Genomic DNA, 15643 nt, shown 5'->3' with positions numbered 1-15643 from the left:
CTTGAGATTCCCCCACAGCAAACCCAGGCTGTAGCAGTACTAGAGGATACTAGACTATGAATGTAGCACAGGGGACATAACACCTGCCACAGGAATGCTGTGTGAAGGCTGGAGGTAGGGCTGGAAACCAAAGCCCAGCAACCTGGTAACACTCACCAAGTTGAGTTGACATGGATGCCAGCAACTGAAAATATAAGAAAGGCCTGAAAGCACTAAAAAAGGTAAAATGACGGACGATAAGATTGTATAATGCCCTAGTCAGTTATGTCTGCCTAGTTACTGTGACTTTAAAACCATCAAATCAAGCCAGAGAGCATGTTTGTAAATGACAACAGCCAGTGTTATGAGAGGCAAGGACCGAGACACTGAAGTTCCTCCCTGTTAGCATAAATTCTCTAGCTTGCTCTCTCAAGGTAGATGCTTGCTACAGAGTGCATCACATTGTGTCATTACACAAATGAAGATGGGCTGTGTTCAGGATGGGAGTTAGAACAGGGTGGGGAGAGTGGTGAATTATCAGAATATATCATCTATGTGTTAGAAATTGTCAAAGAATAATTGTTTTATTTATATTTCAAATGCTGCCCCCTTCACTGCACCCCCTCCAAGAGTTCCTCACCCCTCCCCACCCCCCTATGCCCCTGAGAGGGTGCTCCCCTGTCCACCTGCCCCTGTTCCCCACCCATTCACTCCTACCTCACCCTTTCCCAGATCCCATTCCTGGAGCATCAAGTCTCTACAGATTAGGCACATCATTTTCTAAAAAGACAATATTTAGAAATTTTAAAATAAAGAATTTTTAAAAAAACTTATTATAAAAATAAAGTATGGCATTTTCCACCAAGATTTCTTCTTCCTTGACCTGGCAGGTTAGGAACAGAAGTGAACATCTTGTGTTTAAATAACACTACTGCCAACTACTTTGTAACTCATGAATAATAATGCATCTCAATGTACTTAGACATCTTAGACATTGGAGAGCATTTCCCAAAGAAAATGACTATGGATTTAATTTAGTTCCTCTCTAAAAGTAAAATGCACAGTGTATCTATAGTCTGGATGTCTATATCCTCCTAGAGCAGAAGCAAACATTTTCTAGAGGTGGAAATTCTGCCTTCTATAACCTCCCATTTTGCACTGCCATATGCATTTCTTGCTTACGGATGAGACCCCATGGTAAAATTGACAGCTTGGAAGAACTGATGCTCTTGGGCTATAGACCCATGAGTTCCTGAGACATTTCCATGGAGGTCACTCCACCTATGGCCGGCTCTGTTCCATCCCTTTAGCCAAAGCTTCAAATACAGCCACATCTCTTAAAATGAAATTATAACCCTGTGCATATATATATATATATATACATATATACATATATATATATATATATATATATATATATGGGTCTATTGTTCCCACTAGTCATAGGAGGCCATCTTAGTATACCTTGAAATACTTGCAGGGTGACATCACTTTTCATTTATAATGCTGAATAATTTAGCCTTGATGATCACCAATTCTAATTATTTCCTCCTCAGAGTTTGCTAACAATGATGGCATTACAAACAGCTTTAAAGATATATCTGGGTACAATTATAGGAATTCTTTGCCAGATAGAATTATAGCAGACCTTTCTAAGTAAAAATGTGAACTCCAGGTTATTAAGGGCAGTTCTGTGCAGTTAGTTGCCATACACAGTTATAAAATATGAAGCACCCATGAGCTAGGCCTGAGTCTGTAAGTGCATCTACTGCTAGTCAGTACTGTGTACTGTCTGTCAGTCTCCCAACCACTGTGGAAAGACCAGTCCTCCTTACTGTTTTAGTTGGGAATTATAGACTACTAACAGAAGTGCATACATTTCCATTTATAGGGCTTATCTTAACTTCTTCTGGGCAATATCATAATTTTTTATGTAAAATAAAGGATTGTGTGTGTGTGTGTGTGTGTGTGTGTGTGTGTTAGTGGTTGGTGTACATCTGTATGTGTACCCATTATGTATGGAGGTCAGAGGAGAATTTTGATGTCTTACCCTATCAGTTTCCAGCTTATTCCACAGAGACAAGCTTTTCATTGTTAGGCTGGCAGTCAGCCAGCTTCAGAGATGACCATGTTTCTGTCCTATGCAGTGTTCCAGGTGTCAAAGTTAGTTTCTTGTTGTTACCATAATGAACTTCCAACAAAGCAATAAGCAATCTTAGTCTACCAAGAACAGAGTCCCAAGGAAGACCAGTGTCTGCTCAGGGACTGGTAGAATCTGATTCTTTGTGGTTGGAGACTCGAGGTTCTTAACTTCTTGTAGGCTGCCTGTGTTCCTGGACCTGTGGCAGCTTCCCTGGGCCTAGGATGGGCCCTTCACTTGTTGACTATTCTTATTCTGTTCATCCATCGAACTTCCTATTACAATCAGGAAAGAACTCCTATGTATTTGGATTCTACCAACTGCTATAATGCAGAACAAATTTCCATCTCTCAGTCATCACAGGCAACACAGGTGAAAAAAGCCTATAGTCATACCAAGCAGGTTATTCACATTACAATTTTTGAAAGGCAGTATTTTTATTGAATATTTTACTTATTTACATTTCAAATGTTATCCTCTTTCCCAGTTTCCCTCCCCCCCAAATCCCCTATCCCATTCCCCCTGCTTCTATGAGGATGTTCCCCACCCACCTATGCACTCCCATCTCCCCACCCTGGCATTGCCCTACACTGTGGCATTGAGCCTTCACAGGACCAAGGGCCTCTTCTCCCATTGATTCTTGACAAGGTCATCCTTTGCTACATATGCACCTGGAGCCATGGGTCCCTTCATGTGTACTCTTTGGTTGGTGGTTTAGTCCCTGGGAACTCTGGAGGGTCTGGTGGGTTGATATTATTGTTCTTCTTATGGGGTTGCAAACCCCTTCAGTGCTTTCAGTCTTTTCCCTAATTCCTCCATTGGGGTTCCCTGCTCAGTCCAATGGTTGACTTCAAGCATCACATCTGTTTTTGTCAGGCTCTGGCAGAGAAAGGCAGTAATTTTATTGATATAGGATCTCCATAGTTATCCAAGACTGGCCTGGAACTTTACATGTTCTAAATTCACCTCTTATGCTGCAGTTGCAGCTTTGATATACAACTGGCTTTGCATTTGTCTTATTCACTGAACTGTATGAGCCTTCAGTTTCTCTGTATTTTTCTTGTTAAAATAAAAGCCATATGGAAAAACTAATTGATATGATTCCTCTCTCTTCATTCAGACCATAGTTTTGATAAATATGAATTCTGGGGATCCACTATGCTGAGAATTAATGGAGCCTTTCAGCACCATAGACACAGTGCCTGACAATGGACTCATTATGATTTCATAAGCCGTAGCTATTAACTGTAAGTTTATTATTATTATATTAGTCACTCAAAGGGACTATATTTGTGTGCAACTTACTTGTTCGTGTCTGTTAGTATTCAGCTTGGATTTTAAAAAGAAGAGTAGTTTAACAATAAAGCCTCTTCAAGCAAAAATGAGAGAAAATTTTGTGTCTCAATTGCTAGCTCTTAAAGGAGTGTTTCCTCTAGATTTGTGAGTCAAATGAAGTATGCTCACAGAACAGCAGTCAAGACTGTTCATTTTCTATGTATCTTAGATTTTTTTCTTTATAGCTACAATAAAAGATGTGAGATGGTATATTTTATGGGGACAAAATATTAATTTACTTACAGCTTTAGAAGTTTCAGGCTGTCCCTTGTATGAAGCCTTATGGTGAATAGCTTCATGACTGACAGAATAATGGAGCACTAACTCATGGTGGATGGTGCCATAGCACATATCAAGGCAATGATGTCAGGATCTATGACATCATAGGAGATCATATTACATGGTATCATGGTGGGTGGACTGACAATTGATAGTGCCATGGAAGATGGATTCATGGTAGATGGATCATGGTAGATTCATTGTAGATAGATTCATGACAGATGGATGGACTCAGAGAATGGTAATATGGCATGAGCCTTTGTGAGACTATGTGATAGGAGAGTAAGAAAGAGAGTCTCTTGGTTGGCCTTATTTATTTCATAGCAAGGTAATCTTATGGGAACTTACTAAAATCCAAGGAAAATGACATTCATCCCTTATCAAACAATTCTATTTTAACCTTGATTTAACTGAAGTCTGAAGAAAAGCAAAGATTAGAAAGATGAGGAGTATCAAGAAATTTCTACTGTATAATTTCTACTTATACTGTATTTCTATTATATAAGCACAGGACTGGCCTGGGTATCCAGAAAGCTTCAGCACACCTCCAACATCCGATATCATGTGCTGCTATAGGTATCTTGATAAGATGTTCCCTTCCCAAATCTTATAAAGACTGACCTCCAAGAAGCTTCTTGTCTCCACAAAGTTAAGTGACCCTGTGAACCCATCATGCCTTTGAAACTCTGCTGTGGTTAGTAGCAGATGCTGGAATTGGCTTGTCCTATATAGAAACTGTATTCAACACATCAGGTGATCATTAAATAATGGATCATTATGTAAATATGTGAGAATAAAAGTGAGTACTCATAATTTCATTTGTGGCATCTGGTTTAAGGAAGATTGTGTTCCAAGATGAGGACTCTGTTCATATGGTCTGAAGACTGCTGACATATTCCTGGGTTTGGCATTTCCGGGAGTTTCTGGGAAAATGGAAGCCATTTCGTACACTCTTTTCTTTTCAATATTGAAGGCATTTCCTATTAAATTACCAAAGATCTGTGAAAATTAGCTTATGTATTGCTTCAGACTCTCTATCAATCCCCCCACCCCCAGTGCTACATTTTCTACAATGTTAGCAGAATCACAGACTTACCAGAGGCAGATGATTGACAATGAAACAGCACTGCTAATTACCATGTCAATCTTCTGCTAATCCTACCCACTCACTCATGAATGATTCTGGATAGGATTGATTCAATGTAGTTCTTCAGCCACATGTATATTCCATTTCTATGACCATTTAACTAAAGTCTATAAAAGTTCACTAAAAGGGCATCAGCAAGGTGCAACCAGGAGGTGAGACACTCAGTGGGACACCAAGATTCCTGATCCTAGAAGCCCTGGTCTTGCCCAATATCAACGCTATAAAAAGGTGCAATCAAAGATGTGAGACACTCCTTTGATGTAGCTTCTGTTCCTTCACCATGGTTGACCTACCCCTCAAGATAAATAATTGTGATTCTTCTGCCGACATTACTTGTTTTACACAAAGGAAAAAACCTATTTAACCTATCATATAATCAAAATATTTCATGATTTCTATAGAACAACCAGAATCTCCTCAACAGGAAAATTAGTCATGAAAACAGAGAGTCCCTAGCTTTGTCACATGTCATAGTCCATTGTCCCTTCTTTATTCTGTTAGTGATCCCAATGTCTGTGAACTTACAGGATATAAGAACATGTGGCCCTGGAGAGTTTGGTACAGTAGATTCTCAAAAATACTTCTGGGACAGTATATATATTCCCCAGGGCCTACTTATCCTAGGGTGACAGTATCACTACCTGAAGCCAGGGTCCTGTTCACCTGGATTCCATGTTGCCTGCCTGTGAACTAGATAGGAGGGGATTTTAACACACCACAGGACTCTGTAGACAGATTATAGAAGACAGCAGATGCTTCACACAATACCACCCAGACTGCTGAATTTAAGTTCTTGTTATCACCTCCTGCAGCTCTTCTGGGTCATCTGGATCATGGGCCCCAGGGTTTGTCCCTCAGGCTGCTACACATGGCAGCTGTTCTGGAACCTACAGAATAACCACCTGGGGTCTGATACCGTGAAGATGAGTGGCTGAATAGTCAGGCATGGTTGAGGGAAACACTTTGGAAGTCAGCTGCCAATTTATTTCTAATTGCCCATATTATCAGCGAAGCACTATTAACTATTTCAGTGCTGATTGTTCGACACCCTCTTTTGGATCCCGCTCCATTGTAGTTGGGAGCGTGGGCAACTAGACCCTGACAATCCCCAATGTGCTTTGAACTCAGTCTTTCCGTTCTATTTCCCACTCTAATATCATTTCATGTTCAAATCCTGGGAATTAGTTATAGATAAAGGGATGCTTTGGGTATGTGGGTCTGAGGTCTTTTAAGTTTATTTTATAACATTAATTCATTCTGTTACATATTTTGTACCTGGAAAATTGTAGTGGAATTATAAGAATAGCTATATATTTTGCTCAATGTCTTTTGCTTTATTAACTATTTTCATTCTAGGCAACAAACATTACCTTTCATTTAGGACTGAGAATTGGGTTTGGGGTGTTCCTGTTAAATTTAGTTTTCTTCTATTTATTACTGTTTCTTTCTGTAGTTCTAGGTATGGCCCCTAAGAATCCATGCATATCAGGCAAGCATCCTACCACTGGGTTGCACCCCTGAACACCCCTGATTGCTTTTATTAATTATATGAAAGAACACTAGTGTTCTAGAATAAGTTGAATATATAGAGTAATCTCTTTGACATTTTCTTTTCTTTTGTGTTGTAGGGAGACTCTTCTCTCAGAGCTGTGAGATTCATTTAATAGTTTTCTTCCTCAGGATAGGCCTGGCAGAATTCATCACTCTGCCTGTCACTATCAGTTCATCACTTCACCTCTGTGATTTGGAAAGAACTCTCTACATTCTTTCATAAAATGGCAGGTCTTGGTCTGTACATACCTCTATCAATAATTGCTGGCTCATGAGAGCTGTTATCTGCTTTCATTATTGCCTCCTTATCCATCAGAAGGAGTTCATTTAGAAAGAAACCTCAATACCAACATACCTTAATGAATGCCTAATAATCCTTGACAAGGAGGTAAGGGAGCAAGGAAACCTTGGTCTAGGGTTCAAGATGACCACTATATGAGAGCTGTGTTTTATATTTACCATTTAGATGGTTATAATATAAATAATGCTATTTGACAATGGATCTGAAAGATGAGTTTTGCTATGTGAGATAATAGTATTATAAGACATGAAAAGATTCCAGACTTTATGATAGTAAAAGTCTGCAAACTGATCATGGATTTTTTCAATTAGCTAGTTCAGTAAACAAATATCAAGCCCCAAATATTACTAAAAGTAATAGTTTAAGCAGAATTTAATGCATTTTATAAATTTGTCATGACCTCTGAGTATTTATTACATTTTTCAGCACTAAAATTCCTAGTAAACAGACTCTAAGGTTCATTAATGGGAAGCAACCACCCACCTGCAGGAGATACTTAGGCATCTTTTTCATGTTGTCTTAGTTATTCACAGGAACATACCAATGAGAACATGTCACAGAGAATGAGTTTTATTTCCAGCACCCATGTCCCAATGGCTGAAAACAGCCTGTAAGTCAAGTTACAGGTATATCAAATGCCTCTAGCCTCTGAGGGCGCCTGTACTCATGTGCACATGACCATAAACACATAATTAAATAATAAAATATTTTAAAAGATTTAATAATTCAACTGAGCTGAAAATAAATATTAGCTAGGACACTAATAGATGATCCATCAAAAGCAATCATAGTTATAGTATGTGGTAGAAAATGTGGTAAGTAAAAATGTGAATGTCATGAAAAACCAGTCAATAAGAAGAGAAACAGTGATCTTCTGGGAACATCAGTGAGCCAGTGTGCAGTGTAGCAGTGGGCTGAACACTGGGAAACCGAAGTGCTTAATCTCAAATCTCCCCTTCCTCTCTTTCATGTTTAGCTCCTGAGTGAACAACACAGTCATCAGAATTGATTAACAAGCTGCAAGTCTAAATTGGGCAGGTTCTGAGACTATTGTAACCTAACTAGTCCATTAATACCCATATAAACGCCCCATTACTTGCTGAATCTTGCTCTGTTGCAAGTGTCACCTCAGGGTGAGCATATCTTGGCTACATGCTTATGGTCCATCCTCATGGTCTATCCTGCCTCATGGCCACCTCCTTCTTCACCTCCTCTCTCTTTCTCATGGTTCCTACCTGAGACCCCTCTACTTGATCTCAAGTCCCTTCTCTCTCCCCTGTGTGGTCACAGGCTCTAGCCTTTTATTGCCTAATCAAAGATTATTGAGGAACATTCTTTACATCTCATTGGTCATTATGCATGGATAATGCCCATGCCCAGACTGATTTTGGGGCACAGAACTCAGCATCTGAATACACATCACACAAAACAGAGCCTAACTACTCCCCTTTTATTCCAATAAAAGGCTCTTTCTCTTACAATAATAATCTATATACAATAGGAACAATACTGAAAACCATCATGCAAGAGTTACATTCACAATGTCCAGTCCATTTGTATGTGGAAATTTAGGAGAAAATTCTCTATTTTATCTTGGTGAGTTTCGAGTTCTATGCCTAAAGAGTTTTCTATCATAACTTGTATTACCAATCTAAAAACATCTTCTTATACCTGACAACATTTTAAAAATCCTAAATTACTTAATCTTTTATTGTGTGACTATAACTCTCTAGTCTTCAACCCCATCAGAGACCTGAGAAGGAATATATATTACCCAAGTAAGCAGGAAGTGCAGACAGGAAGTTTCCAAAACTCTAGAAATGACATAGACAGCTGGTGTCTGCACAGACTCCTCAAGTTTTCCCATAACACTTATGGGAAAGTGCATCTATCTTCAGCCTTCTGGCCCAGAAAATTTGACAGACTTGTGTGTGTGAAGCAGGGATTATGAAGTACTTGTCCACCTTGTCATTGCAAAGCTCAGCTGTTGACTTCCCTGCTTCTCTTTTGTTCAGTTTGGACAGCATTTTCTCTGTAGTTGAGACAAGGACAGTTTCCTTCCTAACGGCTGACTTGCTACATCTGAAGCAAGTGCCATATGGAGGTTCTTCGATGCTCATCTTCTTTGAACTAGAATGGGGGTGCTGCCAGGAGCAGACTTGTCCCATTGTCCAAAAGGGCCTTTTACAATAAAACATCTTTAAATGCCATAATCTGTAGATTTCTAAGGTTTTTGAAGACCATCTATCTATATAGCATATCTGAAGAGACAAACATTACTTGTTTCTCAGTATTTACTATCTGTTTAACTTAGAAAATATATATTTTATAATTAACTAAACTAATATCTAACATGACCATAAGCTTGACTGACTACTAATTTGTACTAATTAATTATGATAAATAGTTTGTACTAATATCTCTTCTCCTCCCGTATCTGTTTTCTCCCTACATAAGAAGAAAAAGATAGAGGAAAGAAAATGAAAGAAAGAAATCCCTGAGTCTAACCTCTTATACTTTGTTTCCTCCTAATCAAGAACATTTAGTAATTTACAACCCATCTCCTTTATAATAAAAACAAACCCACTGAATGATCAAAAAGCAAAATTCACCCAATCTTTTGGGAATAGGGCATCGGTGTCATAAAATTGCTTTCTGCTGACTTTGGGGCATAGTTTCCTTTTGAAAGGCCAAGAAAATTGGGATATCGGCCAGTCTTAAGAAAGCTAGCTGTAGCATTTGCTGAAAAGTCTCTGTGCACTGTGAAAGTACAGGGCTTAAATGAAGTCCTGAGTGGGATAGTCTGAAAGACTGGATCATTTGGGGTCAGCCGCTTTGTTTGAAGCTGTACTGGAAGCAAGTTTTAATGAAACAGCTAAAAAAGACAGTCTGATGTTGGGTCAAGCAGGGTTCTAAAATGTGTCCCAGTGTCTCAACATCCTTTGTCGGCATCCCTGAGGGTGAATCTTGTCACGGCCATCTCATTTCCATTGGTGCAAACATATAAACTCTAACAAGTAATATACATTTCTGTAATAATGTGTAAAGAGTGTGAAATTGCACAGAGAAGTTAAAGATGATTCTCTGTTCTTTATATGAGCAGGTAAAAGGCATCTGACTTTATAAGTTAGTTTGGGTTGTTATACCTGCAATAAAAAATTTCATTCATGTCATATGAAAGAATGGCTTGGCGAATTCTGAGGATTTTGTAGCCAATAAGATTTATTAGCTATGTGTACCTGAAGTTGTGGCTGGAGACATGTTCATGTCTCAGCCAGTCTTAGAGCTGTGTCCATGCAGATGGACCAGCAGCACAAGTTACCTACTTTGCTTTCTTCTTCTTGTCTATAGCCAAGGTCTTCAGGAGGTCTCCCCCTGTCAAATCTGATTTTTATCCATTTGGATGGAATCCATAGCCTTTTCTCTCCTGTTGAAATAAAGGCAAAATCTCATCCCCAACATAACCAATTTCCTGCTCTGCATTCTATGGCTATCATATATGCATACATTTTTCTAGTTCATCAATCCTGTCTAAATTCCAGTGTCTCTCAGCAGTTGTGTTATCTGTCTCATTGATATTCAAAAACTTTAAAGTCAATAAAGCATTATTTATCCGTGGGAGACTTTATATCCCCCTTCTGCTTTTCTAAAGCATTTTCTTTACAGTTCTGTTAGATCTCTCCACAATTGCTTGACCTGTGATTGTAAGCTACATCTGTAACAGGTTTTATGTCACAATGTTTAAAAATCATTACATTCTAATGGATACATACGCTGAAGCACCACCGGCTTCATCTGCAAAGCCATCTCCAAAAAAGCCACCATCTCTATTAAATGTGCAGTCTCAGACACATCCTTTTCAGAATTTAATGCAAAAGCATATTGAAATTACATATTATTAGTATGGTATAGTATCAACATATATACCTATCTTAATTCTTTAAATTATATAAAATGAAATACATAGTCTATTGTATAACATTGTTATAAGGCAGCAGCAAACATATTTTGTACTCTTAATTCAATATATTGTATCTCTATGGGTTGCTATTATAACTCCTCAAGCCTTTGTGAATTTTTTTTCAACTGGAACTACCTTTTCTGTTGTTGCTGTAGGTTCCAGATTCTCTAATCTCTGTTCTATTACCTCTAACCTAGCATTCCATCTTTAGTCCTCTCCTATTTAAGTCTGCCCTTTTTTATCTTTCTTATAATGCATATATAAAATTGTAATTGTTATTGGAAAATAAATATTTTATACTAGTAAGTACAGCAAAATTATAAGGCATACAAATGAACTGTGCTGTTTTTCTCCATTTTTAACACAGAATATGTATTTGTCTATCTATCTAGATTTAGGTATAGATGATATAGATATCACATTGTGCTGCCTGCTAGCTCCACCCCCCACTATTCTGTTCACAAAGAAGGGATAGTTCTGCTCACCAGAGAATCTGCAGCCTCTGTGCTTTGTGCCCTATCCTCAGGTTGGTGTGTGCTCCCCAACCTGGCCAGGACCCTTGTGCCCTACCATGTGATCCAAACCTCATGTTCATGTGCACTGGCTGGAGTCCAGCCTATCCATGTCAGACGTGGGAAGTTTTTGCCTGCAGGGTGTGCTTTTAGGCTCAGGTTCCCTGCTCACTATCTGCTGCTCACAGACTTCAGCTTACCCCAGCAGCCAGCCTGGTGCACTGCATAGGTAAAGGGCCTGCACTTCTGTAGCTGGCCTCTCCATTGTGTCCTGCTTTCTTTTCTTAAAGGGACAGGCCTTCTGTCTTGTTAGTGCATCACTGCCTTACTTCTGGTCAGGCTCTGGTTTCTGGAACTTTTATCCTAACCCTTGAATCTTTTGTTCTAATCTTGGATTTTATGCCTGATGGTGTACACCATATGTAGAAGTAATTTTATGGATGGGCGCTGGTCCACTCCTGTTTAGCTCCTGATGAATAATACAGAGACATCAGAATTTATTAACAAGTAGCAAGTCTAAACTTGGCAGGTTCTGAGACTGTTATAACCCGGCTAGGCTATTAATAATCAGATAAATGTCCTGATACTTGCCATCTGGGTCTGGTCCTATTCCATGTGTGTCCTGAAGGCAATCTTGTCTTGGCCATATGCTCAGGGTTCATCCTCATGGCTACCTCCTTCTTCTACCTCCTCTGTCCTCCTCGTAGTTCCTACCTGAGACTCCCTACTAGATACAAAGGTCTTCCTTCCTCTCTCCCTTGCCTAGTCACAGGCTCTAGCTTTTTATTACCCAATCAGAGATTATTGGGGAACATTATCTAAAGTGCATTGGTCAATACCCATGTCCAGGCTGCAACCTGATCTTGGGGCACAGAACTCAGCATCTGGATATACAGTGCACAAGATCAAACCCAACAGCAATTTGTATACTGTGTGCATCCCTTCTGAGCCAGACTCCTTCTTGCTGAAGATTTAAGCCCCACAAACTACCCTTCCCCTCCTCTATTCTATATATATGCAACCCAACTACAAACCAGGAACTTTCTGTGACTTTCTCTACCAAGTGTTTGCTGTTCTGCCATTGAGTGACTTGGGACCTCTTTAAAACTGAATTCACCTCACTACCTACCACCATTCAATACCTAACACCTTAAGGTCCTGATATCTAGCTTTTTATGTATAATCCGAGTCAGGACACTCAGTACATATAAGAAAAAAATAAATGGAAGAGAAGAATGCACAGTGGGAGGCAAAGCTTTAGAAAAAAGCCCTTGAAAGTCTTGGCAGAGCCACGGGAAGGGAGCCCAACTCCCAGCAGCTATCATTACAGCTAGAGTATCCAAGGTTGACATTTCTACAGCATATTAGCAGTAGATTTGAGATAAATTTTTATCATCATCATCATCACATTTAAATTATACCTGAAAATCCCCTCCTCAAAAAGTCAATTTTTAATATAGATAAACAAATAAAAGTTTACTGTGTAGAAGAAATACTTAAAATTTATAGTTTTACTTCAATAATAAAAATGCAGTTTTTCCCTAAGTGACTCCATTGTTAAAAGACTTAGTTGTTCATTTTGACACTAGGAACCATCATATTAGAGGTAGAAAAGAAAGAACAACTGCTTTTCTCCATCTCCTTGAACAAAAACAAGCCATGGTCATGGCAAAGGCTACAGAATGGGTCCTTCAGTCACTTCATTCTTGATGACTTATGGCTAAGTTTTTGTTGCCCCATATTATTGATGCCTCCTTTTGTGTGATTTCTAGGCTTATGTGCAGGGACTCCATACCAGCCTAATATACATTCATATCCATTATCAGTTCCCTCATGATGATTCATGTGTTCCCTTATGAGACTCTGTAAGGCTTCTAGCATCAGCACAAAAACCTGTTTGCTTTGCTGTTTGTGTTGTAACAGTTCATGTGATGTAAGTATGATAAATATCATTTGACTTCCATGACCATCTGAATAACCCTGGATTGAACTCTACCATCTAGCCATCATGTGCAAGGGACCCTGGTAGGCAGACAAAGGATTGGAATGACATCAAGGGTGAGTGGGATAGGATCCTGGATCCCTGCTGAACTTGTCCAATCTATAGTAGCATAGCAAATATTACTTATGAACCATTAGCAGGTGACAGGCTCTGGTGTGCCCTTGCCTTTGTGATATATTTTCCCATAAGAAATCTATTATTTATGTAGTAAGGATCATTGACCAGAAACATGCCTCATCTTGACACTAAAGAAACCACTGAGTGTGTCTGGTAGCCATCCTGCATTCCTGGACAGTAAGAATTTCAGGTGGAGTGTGTTCTCTAAGGAAGAGCTAGCTGAGCCTAGATGTAGCTAATTGTTGCTATTAGTATTATTAGTATTATTAGTATTAGTATTCCAACTCCATAAGTCATCTAAGACTTAGACTGGACTGAGTTTAACAAGCCAAGAACTGGGCTGGGATGTATCTCAGGGCTGAAGCACCTGTTTGCCAAGTATGACGCCCCACATTTCATTCCAAGAAACAAAAACATTATTGACTTCACTATGGGACCTGGTTATTAATTTATATTCAAAGCTGTCTTGTTTGGGGCCCAGTACCTTTACCAATGCACAGAATAGGATCAATGTTGGCTTACAGACTTGGAGAACAAAGAGAGGATAGGCTGATAAACTACTGCTATGTTGGTCCTAGAGTAGTACAACAGGAGAGAGGATAGTGAAACAAAGTAACCAATGTGCACACCGAAAAGCTATTCTTGACTTCACATTGCAAAACGACCTGCACACATAAATAACAATGACAACAAGCTTGAGTACATATAATGTGGCTTTTAAATCATATGGAGATTAAAAATCCAATAATTGTTAAGAATTGCTTACTGTTGAGGATACCTATGATCCAGAGTGACCTCTGATATGGTTGTTTTAACATGCTGTGCTGAGTTCACCTATATGGACATCAAAAGCACGAGATATCTCTCTTGGAACCAGCCCTTGTGTTCCCAGCAGCATCCCCAGAAACCCTGAGGCCAGACTATTGGGGTACTTTATATAACATTTTCTAAAATAGCTTATGCATTCTAATTCTACCAGCATCTAGCTTATTAACTATATATGCATATGTGGACATATATGTATATATGTATATTGATTGTAGAGTGATTGATATTAATCACTCTATCAGTATGTTTGCCTTAGCTATTTTCATGCTATCTTATAAATAACAATCCTTTAAAGTGCATGTATAATCATATAAGGAAACATGAAAAATGATTCTCTTTATATAGTTGAAGGCAGAAATGACTCATTTTTTTGCTAGAAACAGCTGCTTCTAGAAGGATCTCTGTTGGGCTCATTGTCAATGTCTCCACAGAATCTGCCAGAGATATGAGGGAAGCCCTACTTTCAAATCTGGCTAATAAGAATTCTTTGAACACCCATGGCTGTGTCTTTAAGAAGTATGAACAAAAATGTGACCTTAGAAAGGTGCTGAATAAGCTTTCCCTTTCTAACGCTTCCTGAACTCTGGCTGGCTGGTTTAACTCAACTGTTCTGGTTCAAACTCCTCTCCAAGCTGACTGATTCAATCTGGCTTCTCTTGGTTTTTTACTGAATTGCTGTGCTTGGCCTAATTCTGGCAATTTGTTCTAATCTTTTGGATCCTTTATATGCTCTGGCTTCAACTGCCTCTGAACAAACTCACAAATAAAGGAATAAATGAACTCAACTAAACTCCAGTCAACTGAACTGACTCAAATTGACTTACTCTCCCTTGGCTACTCTTCAATAGCTTCTCCTGAGAGTTGGCCATATCATATCTCTGACTCATTCTGTTGAATCTTTCTCTGATTTGTCACGTTGCACTTCAATCAGATGTCATTGTTTGGGATTAAAGGTGTGCACTAAGGGCGTGTCTGTATTCCAGACATATCATACTGCAATCAAGGGTATGTCTGTATTCTAATTGGATCATATAGACCCAGAAGGATTTTTAATGTGATCCTCTGCCAGAGAAGCCATGTTGCTGGATTAAAATTACTCTACATCTTTACCCTTTCTGTTTAAACCAAAATTCTATTATATAAATATCACAACAGAAACAATCATCAGCCCCATCTGTAACCTTCCTATACTCAAAGGATAAGCAGGCTGAGAAAGAAATTAGGGAAATGACACCCTCCACAATAGCCACAAACAATATAAAGTATCTTGGGGTGACTCTAACCATACAAGTGAAAGATCTGTATGATAAGAACTTCAGGTCTCTGAAGAAGGAAATTGAAGAAGACCTCAGAAAATGGAAAACCTTCCATGCTCATAGATTGTCAGGATTAATATAGTAAAAATGGCCATCTTGCCAAAAGCAATATACAGATTCTATGCAATCCCCACCAAAATCCCAACTTAGTTCTTTATAGAGTTAGAAAGAGCAA

The sequence above is a fragment of the Apodemus sylvaticus genome, chromosome 6 (genome assembly GCF_947179515.1).
Source record: "Apodemus sylvaticus chromosome 6, mApoSyl1.1, whole genome shotgun sequence".
Taxonomy (NCBI): domain Eukaryota; kingdom Metazoa; phylum Chordata; class Mammalia; order Rodentia; family Muridae; genus Apodemus; species Apodemus sylvaticus.
The sequence above is the reverse complement of the archived record's forward strand: the minus strand, read 5'-3'. Positions refer to the sequence as shown.